This window comes from Patella vulgata, chromosome 2 (assembly GCF_932274485.2).
Source record: "Patella vulgata chromosome 2, xgPatVulg1.2, whole genome shotgun sequence".
NCBI lineage: Eukaryota > Metazoa > Mollusca > Gastropoda > Patellidae > Patella > Patella vulgata.
This window is the reverse complement of record NC_065880.2, coordinates 2,571,538-2,582,272: the sequence shown is the minus strand read 5'-3', so window position 1 is coordinate 2,582,272 and position 10,735 is coordinate 2,571,538. Positions and strand designations below refer to the sequence as shown.

Below are 10,735 nucleotides of genomic sequence, written 5' to 3'. Positions count from 1 at the left end.
AGGGATGTTTTAAAGCGGAAATTTCAAATTTTTAAGTTATATTTTTAAAATTTATTAAAATAAAGCCTTAAAATAGATGGTATCCATAAACAGTCCTACCTTGTTAAAGAATAATCCTATTAATCCTATAATTCACTATTGCCAGCTGAGAAATTGGCAAAAATATCATTTTCAACTTCAAATTCCAACGTTGAGGGAATGGCTGACCATTGTTTTCAATAGGAAAACAAGGGAGGTAATTGTGTTGTTATTTCCTGTGTAAATGAGTTTTAAGTGTGAGAATGACACCTATGATCGTATAATAGTGAGTTGATAACCTATTGAGCAAAATACATATAAATAATTATGTTTTGACTTCCTTAGAAAATATGAAATTCTCGCTTAATGTTTATATAGCTTATGCCAGGCTCGCGCGGAGGTCGGGTGTTCGATCCATGCATTGGTCGAGAAAGTTCATCCAGATTGTCCGGCGGGGATTCTCCCTTGTCAGTGATGCATGACGGAGGTCCTGACAAGGACAGCTGTCTAGTTGTTCGGATGGGACGCAAAAACGAGGTCCCGTGTACACATTGGCGTGCACGTAAAAGATGGCGTATGCCCGTCTTCATTAGCCCAGTTCGGAGCAGAACAGTAGGACGTTAAAGTTCATTTCATTTCATTTTTCACTGTCGTACGATGCGTTATGATAGGATTGTACCTACTGAATCCATGATCGGGTACTTGAAGATATGTTCGGGTACGTTTCGATACAATCAACACGATTGCTACGACTGACATTAATATATGATGCGATTTGATAGGATCACCATGATTAAAACCACGATTTCAAGCATATCGCGAATCGTGATAGTGGGAATCTGGTATACCACTTGGGGGTAAAACCAAACAACGATGTTGAAGCCTTCTATGTAAAACGACACAATCAAATTCAACTCGTAGTCCTATAAATTGAATCTATAAACACTCTTCGGATGGGACTAAAAACCGAGGTCCTGTTTATGCATTGGCGTGCACGTAAAAGATCCCTTCGCAGTTCGGATTCGATATAAGAGTAGATCGTAACGCGCCCATGTCCGGAGAAAATTTCCCTCATAGCACACTATATGACATAATATGCACGTCTTCATTAGCAGGGTCGGAGCAGAACAGTAGGCCATTAAACCCCCTTTCATTTCATTTCTATTTCAGCAATGTATAAGCAGATTTGTTTCAAATTAGTTTCACGAGATAATTTAGATTTTATATAATTAAACATACATTATGACGTCACATTAATAATGATGTCATTGTATTAATCATATTAAACATACATTATGCAAGAGTTAAATCTGCCTATTGCAGGTCTTTCTTTAGGCCTGAAATGTTATCTCTCGATGTCATCGCTAGCCTGTGAGATTTACTGGATTAGGTTCCGATTTGCTGCTCAACTTCCATTCATGATTAAATCATGAAATGGATAATCGAGACTGCTTTTATCGCATCGATTTTAGTAATGATGATCGAGGCTAGGCCCAAAATTCAATCGCTAAATTCTCGGTTCAGCGTCAATCAATTTGACTGAAATTTTCAGTACATTCCCTTTAAAACATTATTTAGTTCTTAACTATTATAGTGAGAACTGCCAGCTCTTTATCTAATCTCCCATTATGTTAAATGAAATGAGTCAAATCTTTAGTTATGATTTTTTTTTTTTAAATTAACTGATCGGGATTGCCGAAGATCTTCAAACCGTTGATCGATGCTTATTTATAACTGGACACGTGACATATGAGTTAATTGGGCCCTGGTCAGAGACCCTGGCGTTGCCTGAGAAAGTTTGGCGGTGTTTCCCAGCGCAATGTTCTCTTGGTGAGTTGGGCGGTATTCAGGGCGTAGGCTCTGACAAGTAACTGTGCCTATATTCGTAAGAATGGGACGAAAAACCGAGGTTCCGTGCACACGTTGGCTGTACCGCCGCTGTCCGCGCAAAATTGATCTCCTTCACATTGCCTGGCGGATGGAATGAAATAGGGGTTTAACGCCAAACAGTGTGCTATGAGGGAAATTTTGCATAGTCTCTATCATCCAGAAAAATATTCTACGAATATTGGTCTGGATGGGTTGTCAACATTTGAGAAAAATTCGCTAGATAATCCGGTCTATTACATTGTCATAAACAATATGTTACGCCCATGAAATTAATTTAAGAATGTCATTTCTAACACTCTTAATTTTTTATTGTAAAATTTCCCTCTTCATAGGCCATATCTATGCTTTTAAAATTATTCCTAATTCGTCGCCACGATTCATGTTTGTTTATATTATTAATGCAAGAATTATGGGATTTATTGTGGGAAGGGGCGCAACTCTTACTTGACTTGGCTACAGAGACTGGATAATCAACCACATTAAAAACCAAACTCCCGGTTACGCATGGGCAATGGACCCTCCGTATGTTGAAGACTAGGAGATTCTGGGTGATCGAGACTAAATTTTGCACGGACAGCGGAGTGCTACGACCTAATCTTAGTTCGAATTCCAACTGCCAAGGGATCTTTTACGTGGACTTCAATGTGTAAACGGGACCTCAGTTTTACGTCCCATCCGAACGACTAGATAGCTGTCCTTGTCAGGCCGTACATCCTGCACCACTGACAAGGGGGAAACCACGTCGGAAAATCCCGATAAAATTTCTCGGCCAATTAATACCGGGATCGTACCCGCGACCTCCATGTTAGCGAGCCATGCAGCGCCTTACTCATAATATAGCCACCGTTGCCCCGCATGACGTATATATCTCGTTAGTGTGCATTCATGGTATCAGAGTTCCGGATTATTGAACCATCTCGAAGCGATACATTTTTGACTTTGTTTCGACAACTAGTATCTTCTACGTCCTATGTTATCAATTGACATGCAGTCTTTAGAATTTTAAGACAAAAAATTAAGCTTTTAGTGGAACGTGTTTTACAAAATCTCAACACCGTAACGGTATTGTATAGTCAAAAAATATTTTAAATTAACCAGAAAACGCAAAAACATTCACCCTTCTGAAAAGATGATGGGGATTACACTTCAAAAATAATATTTCTTTTTATATCGTCATAAGTTCTTTGCTGTAATTTGTAGTTTATACCACTTACCTCAAATCGCTCCATATTTTGTAATTGTATTAAAGTGTAGCGCAATAAAAACATGATTATGTATTTGATTTCTTGATTCAGTAACACAGACTGATCAATTAATATTTCTGTCCGCTTATAAAATGGTTCTTTAACTTTAAAAAAAAAGTAGAAATGAGAGATATTACACTCTGTGACGGTGTTGAATTCCCGTGACGGTGTTGAAATTATGTGACGGTGTCGAGATAACATATGCCCTTATACGAAATGATAATGCTCAGAATGATATTTTTAAATTGGTGGCTTTATATAATAAACAATAACCTTAGACATTATAAAAAAAAGTATGTTTACATAACAGTTTGCTACTTTACACAAAAATATATGCAATAGCCATTTTGATATATTAAACCTTTCAAGAACACGTAATTTATTGAACATTTTATTTTATTCCAGACACAATCAAAACTCGTTGAATATTTGATCGATATTACCGGGAGCACATTAAAATCTTGATAAAATACTGATTTAACACTAATTAATTATACGGTTGGCATAAAAACTATGCGGTTGGAAATAAAATGTATGGGTAGTAAATGAAATATACGGGTGGTAAATAAAACACACGGTTAGAAATGAAATATATGGGTAGTAAATGAAATATACGGGTGTCAAATAAAACACACGGTTGGAAATGAAATATATTGGTAGCACACCCGTAACTAAAATTGGTCGACCATAAAAAAATTTCGCCCCATGTGAAAAAAATCATCGGTATATTTGATATCGGATTCTCAGTGTTTACGGATTTTATCCAGATTTCTGGATTTTTTACCTTTTTCAGATCTTCAAAAGAGGACTTTTTTGAGGTTTTCTGCTCAAATTTTCTTCAAATCAGGGGTCTTTCATGAAAATTGACCGAGTTCTTCGGTGTGAAAGGAAGAAAGACGATTGACGATGCTGCCCAGATTGCAGGAAATAGCGTTTCCGGCAGTTCAATTTTGAAATTTTTTCTCGAAACCCCCCTAGATAATTGTCCGTCATTTTTACAGCACCCCTGAGAACACTTTCCCCTCCCACCCACCGCCAAGACCCCCACCCCCACCACCCCCGTTGCTCTGAGCTAGTAACGGCCCTGATTGGTAGTAAATGAAATATATGGTAACAGATCAATTATACAGGTTGCAGATAAAATTTGAGGTTGACAATGAAATATATGGGTAGTCCGGGTGGGCGGATCAGACAGACAGGCAGGCCCATGTCAATAGAACATGCCTTTTTCGCTCTACAGGAATGAAATTGAATTAGGTTTGTAGTTTATCTTATTTGTGATCAACACAGTACAAATAAATGCGTTTTACAATGTTCCTGGTTTAGTAAGATACACACTTTCATATGAAACTTCTCACATTTATGCTACTCCCATCTATACAAAATGTCGGTTTCTCTATCTTTCGCTTCGCTATAAACGAGGACGTCTGTTTACACACTATCACCCTTCAATTAACAAATGATCATTAGAAAGGGATTCAGATTTTGTATTTTCCATTAAAGCACAAGCAATCTACTCGAATGGCGAATAGGCCTAACTATCTTTATCGTTGATGTTTGCCATCCGAGTGGAGAATATCCACTCCGGTGAAATATTGGAGGAACTACATGTTATTCTACATAATTATGTTGATAAGATAAGATTTAATTTAAGCGTTGGTGAACCAAACCTCAACACCGTATCGGTTTCTCAACACCGTAACAAAACTTAATGTTACGGAGTTGAGCGTTACGGTGTTGAGAACCATGGAGTTTATGATGTTTTGAGCCAAGAGCGCATGTGTGAGAAACGCCGTTGAGGTATATTAGGTATCGGTACACCATTTCAAATTCAAATATATACATTGTTTCTCATCAAATCGACTACAAATGCAAGAAAACCACGTTACGGTGTTGATTATGAATTAATACACGCGAGCAAAATCAGAACTTTGATTGGATTTACCTTTAACTCTATAATATTCACAGAGCTGTTTTCAAGCTGGACAGGCCAGACTGACAGAGATGGTTGGTGGCACGTGGTGAAGTGACCCTCGCCTCAGTAGATAAGTTATATTGCGGAAAAACTATCAGTGTTACGGTGTTGAGCATTTTGATAGTGACAATTTAAAATTTGAATTTTAAAGATTCTACAACCATACCTAACGACTCTGTTGTATACCGAATCTGACAATAGATCTAGTAGATGCTTATGCGCCCCGATTAGCATGATTAGTTTTTTGATCAATATAGTAAAGAACAATTTGAAAAATACATGTAGTAGTGACATTGAAAAGCATACCCACCGGGCCGCAGCTCTCACATGTCTGATCTTATAAAATGTATAAACTATTAAATAAATCCAAATTTCTTATCCGAATTTTCTGTAAAAATAAAGGGGAGTTACATGCAATATTAAGAAAAAAAACAGAAAAAAACTCGAGTGACACAAAAACATTCAACTTTGCACACCCATGGGATAATCACCCATATGTCAATTTAATCTTCACGAAAGAGAGAGAGAGAGAGAGAGAGAGAGAGAGAGAGAGAGAGAGACTGGGACTAACATACGGTTTAATTTTTTTTAATAATTCGCCTGCACTTAGGGGTCTTTAACAGTGGGATGAAACCGGAGGACCCGAAGAAAACCCACGAGGTTGGACAGGCCACATATTCATTAGCCCAGTTGGTGTAGAAAAAAAACCATGGTTCATTTCATTTTATTTCATTATTTAAAACAACACTGACATTGGAATGAATTAACAATGACAATAAAGTATGTCACGAACTCGTCAGTTATGCAATATGAAAATATCGGTGTATGTAATAATAATATTATCATAGAAAACACTATAAACACCTGTTTATATTTAAATACAAAAAAATATAGCACGCGCACTAAAAATAATATATACCGACAATGGAATGGTGCCAACATCACGTCTTCCGTAATAATAAACTCGTCTAACATAATGTAAAGCTGGTCTACCTTTGGTTCCATAATAGACTCGGCGTACATCAGAGTACAATTACCGAGCTTATAATATTACTAGCTGTTACACCCTTGGTGCCATAATAGACTATTCCTATTGCCTGGGATTGCGGATCGTATTATGTATGGAATCCCGAATTTAGACTGTTCCATGGTGCTGCTGCCATTCCCGTTCTTGTGACCTTCCCTCGCCTTCTGTGGAATACATCTTCTCTTCACGGTTAAAGAACTCGATGGTGAGCTCGTGGAAGACATCATAGGTAAGATTATTTGAACATCCTCCTTATCGGGGTATATCGTTATGGTATATGAGTATAATCCCGGGGCAATATTATGATATTAGAACGAATACACTGTGCATATTGCGAACAATGTTGAATATATATTATCAGGCATAATGACCAGGGTTTTTTTAAAACGTGTTTTCATTTACAATAATATTGATAAATGCCAACATGTGGTATAGATGAGTTAATATGGGAGTTACATAGTATAATGCATACCTTGTTTTATGACGGTAAAATCGGAAACTGTGGTATATAGGTATCTATATACAGCAAGGTGGTTTATCGTCTATAGTTTAACAGTATAATTGTCATTGCCATGGAAATACACTAGGTTATATTTAGTATTTATAGTTTAAGCCAGTTAATATTTTCATTGAGTTCTTGTTGTATACCTGTTGTTATTTAACACTATGCACTGAATTTTATTTGTCTGGGAATCATTTTTTTTCTTACAAATAGAGAATATTTGTTCTTGTAAAAATGATTTATTTTTTGGCCTAGTTTTTTTTTTATTTATATTTGTCTGTTGTTAATCTCTATTGAACAATCAATGATATTATTCCTTCCAGATGAATAAAATTATTTTAATTCTTATCAGAAAATGGCATTTTCTAATTAACAGGAAAATAAAATCACATACTTAAAACTCAATATATATCTTGTAGAAAAAATATGTGACTGAAGTCATGTGACAAGTCATGTGACTGTACATGGCTAGATGTGATTGAAGTAACATGACTAAAAGATACATTATGGGAGATTAGATAAAGAGCTGGCAATTCTCACTATAATAGATAAAAACTAGATAATGTAAAGGGAATTTGCTGAAAATTTCAGTCAAATTGATCCACTCTGAACCAAGAATTTAGCGATTGAATTTTCGGCCTAACCTCGATCTAAAGTCGATAAATAAAAAATATAGTCTTGATTATCCATTTCATGATTTAATCATGAATGAAAGTTTAGCAACAAATTGGATCCTAATCCAGTAAATATCGCAGACTAGTGAAGGCATCGAAATTGATTATGGTCTGGATAAGTTAATAAATGTCTAAATAATAATTCAGATAACATATTTCAGGCCTAAAGAAAGACCTGCGATAGGCAGAGTTAGCTCTTGCATAATGTATGTTTAATATGATGTGACACAAGTCATGTGACTTTACACTGCATTTGACAGAAGTCATGTGACTTTACCAGGTGAGATAGAAGTCATGTGACTTTACACATCTATATGTTACAAGTCCTGTGACTTTACACAGTGTCATGTGACTTTAAACATCTATATAGAACACCTGATACCCACTTTATCTAGACCACCTGATACCCACTTTATCTAGAACACCCGATACCCACTCTATATAGACCACCTGATACCCACTGTACCCACTGCCACTTGACTCAGTGACAGACCTTATGATCTAAGAGCTTGCGAAGTACCACCCACCCAACCAACCAGAAACAATGAAAACAATAATATATTGGTATTTTTACTTGTAATAGTACTATTGTATACTAGCAAGTTACCTGGCTCTGTAGGGACCCAAATTTGCATAGGGGCCTAATTCGCCAGGGGACCTAAATACGATAGCAAAAGAAATTCACAGGATCATGCTGCTTAATTTGATACCACACATAGGCACAGGGCCCAATTCGCAAGGGGGCCTAATTGTCAGGACCCAATTTGTCAGGGCTCAAATTCAATGGCCGGAAACATCACAGGATCACGGCGAAGAACCATGATGGGCAAACATACATACTCACTTTGAATTTATTTATATAGACTGACAGTTGACGGGGGTGTTGGTTGGCCGAATTGTTAGCACGCGCACACTGCATCATAAGGTCTGTCATTGAGTCAACTGGAGTGGTTTTAATTCCCTGGTTGTATGTGACAAGGAGTAGAGTCGCTTGTTCAACCTCGTGGGTTTTCTCCGGGTCCTCCGATTTCCTCCCACTGCCAAAGACCCCTACGTGCAAGTGAACATTAAACAGCATTTCTCTTTCTCATTCTCTGCCATTTGATTCAATGACAGACCTTATATGATCTAATCACTCGCCTAGGACCACCCATCCCCCACCTGCCCCACACCCTTGGAACAATTAAAACAATCATATATTGTTTATTGAGAGGGTATAAATACTGTTGTTATTATTGATTTATAATTATTATCACCAATCACCTGTATTGACAACAACCAATCAACTATTACCTGTATTGACAACAACCAATCAATATGGTGAAATAACCTTTATTATTCTCCATCACGATTACATGTATTACGCACAATAGAATCAATTTCACCTACTCACAATTCTACATTTCTACCAAATTAATCAAATTAAATCAAATGAAAATAAAATCATTCAGATTGAGCATTGGCGTATCCAGAATTTGTGACTGAGCAGTACAGTTGTTCAGAATTTCAGATTCTAAAGGGGTGTTATTCAGAACTTCAGATTCATCAGGGGTGTTATTCAGAATTTCAGATTCAAAAGGGGTGTTATTCAGAATTTCAGATTCAACAGGGGTGTTATTCAGAATTTCAGATTCAACAGGGGCATTATTCAGAATTTCAGATTCAACAGCGGCGTTATTCAGAATTTCAGATTGAGCAGGGGCATAATTCAGAATTTCAGATTGAGAAGTGCTGTACCTAGAATTTCAGACTGAACTGTGGCGTTATTCAGAATTTCAGATTGAGCAGGGGCATTATTCAGATTTTCATATTGAGCACTGGTATATCCAGAATTTTGAAATTGGAGGGAAGGTTGGCATAATATTAGAAATGAAATGACTGGGCTAATGAAGACAGACACAGGCCATGCAGTGTGCTGTGAGGGAAATTTTGCTCGTACAGCAGTGCTATGGCCTACTCTTATATCAAATTCCAACTGTCAAGGGATCTTTTATGTGCACGCCAATGTGTACACGGGACCTCGTTTTTTTTATCCCATCTGAATGACTAGATAGGTGTCCTTGTCAGGCCCTCCGTCCTGCACCACTGACAAGGCGAAACCACATCAGATAATCTCATTGAACTTTCTTGGTCGACACCAGGAGACATTAGAAAGTTTTCTAACTGTTGAGAAGGAGTGTTGGTCTGCAATTATCTGTTAAAATTAATACAAATCTATTTTAATATATAACCTAGTTGTAGTTAGGAATTATTTTGAGGGGAGGGTGTGGCCAAAGGGAAGGGTGTGGCCAAAGGGAGGGCATGGTCACAACCCATGTCCCCTTTGCATGGGGACTATAAACTAAGGTCCTGTACGCACGTTGCCTTTAAACACCATCAAATTTCCAAGTCTCTTTTGGTCTGTTGGAGGGTTTGATGGCCGAATGGTTAGCATGCACAAGCTGTATCATACGGTCTGTCATTGAGTCAACTGGCGGGGTTTCGATTCCCTGGTTGTACGTGACAAGGAGTAGGGTCGTCTGTCCAACCTCATGGGTTTTCTCCGGGTCCTCCGGTTTCCTCCCACTGCTAAAGACCCCTACGCCCTAGCGAATTATTGAAATAAAATTGAACCATGTGTTAGTCCCGAAATGACCTGGTTTGTGTCGAGTAGACGTTAAACCCCATTTCTCTCTCTCTCTCTCTCCCCTTTGGTCTGTTTATTCTTGTTGTTGTGTGCGATGCTTTACTTTCGCTTCCACTAAAGGTGATATCACAGATAAATTATCCTACTTTATTATCTTAGCGACGTGCAGCATCTTGCCTGTGGGAGGAAACTAGACAACCTGGAGTAAATCCACCAGGTTGAGAAGGCCCCCCCCCCCCCGATCTCCAAGTCCTATTTGCTCACACCAGGGATCGAAACCCCGACCGGCAAGTCTGAAGGTGCCCTGTCATCATAGACTGATGTTAATCCCAGTTTTATTGGTTATAGTTCATAGACTGATGTTAAACCCAGTTTGATTGGTTATAGTTCATAGACTGATGTTAAACCCAGTTTGATTGGTTATAGTTCATAGACTGATGTTAAACCCAGTTTGATTGGTTATGGTTCATAGACTGATGTTAAACCCAGTTTGATTGGTTAGAGTGAGGGTAACTAGAATGTAGATATTTTACAACCGACCCAGACATCAGTTGATGGGTTTCACGAATTACTCCTCAGTAATTAACTCCACAATCTGACATCACATGCATGCTTGTCAATTGATCTGTCTTAGTTCTGACAGAATTCAACACAAATTATTTACTTTGTGGATTTCCCAAGTTATTGAGATCCAGTACCAGGTGTTTTATACAATGGCTGTGTTGTTACCCTCCTTCATGGTTACCCTCCCTAGTACACCCCCTAATGGCTGTGTTGTT

The 10,735-nt window shown here is 37.8% G+C and overlaps 1 protein-coding gene across 2 annotated transcripts in view; it reads left to right on the top strand.

Moving 5' to 3' along the window:
* The first annotated feature begins 6,255 nt into the window (after positions 1-6,255).
* The window catches only part of LOC130010733 (uncharacterized), a 38,052-nt gene continuing 33,572 nt past the window's right edge, over positions 6,256-10,735 (top strand). For both annotated transcript variants that reach the window (XM_056098715.1, XM_056098713.1), the window contains exon 1: positions 6,256-6,383. The gene's annotated coding sequence lies outside the window, so the exon portion shown is untranslated. The remainder of the gene's footprint in view (positions 6,384-10,735) is intronic.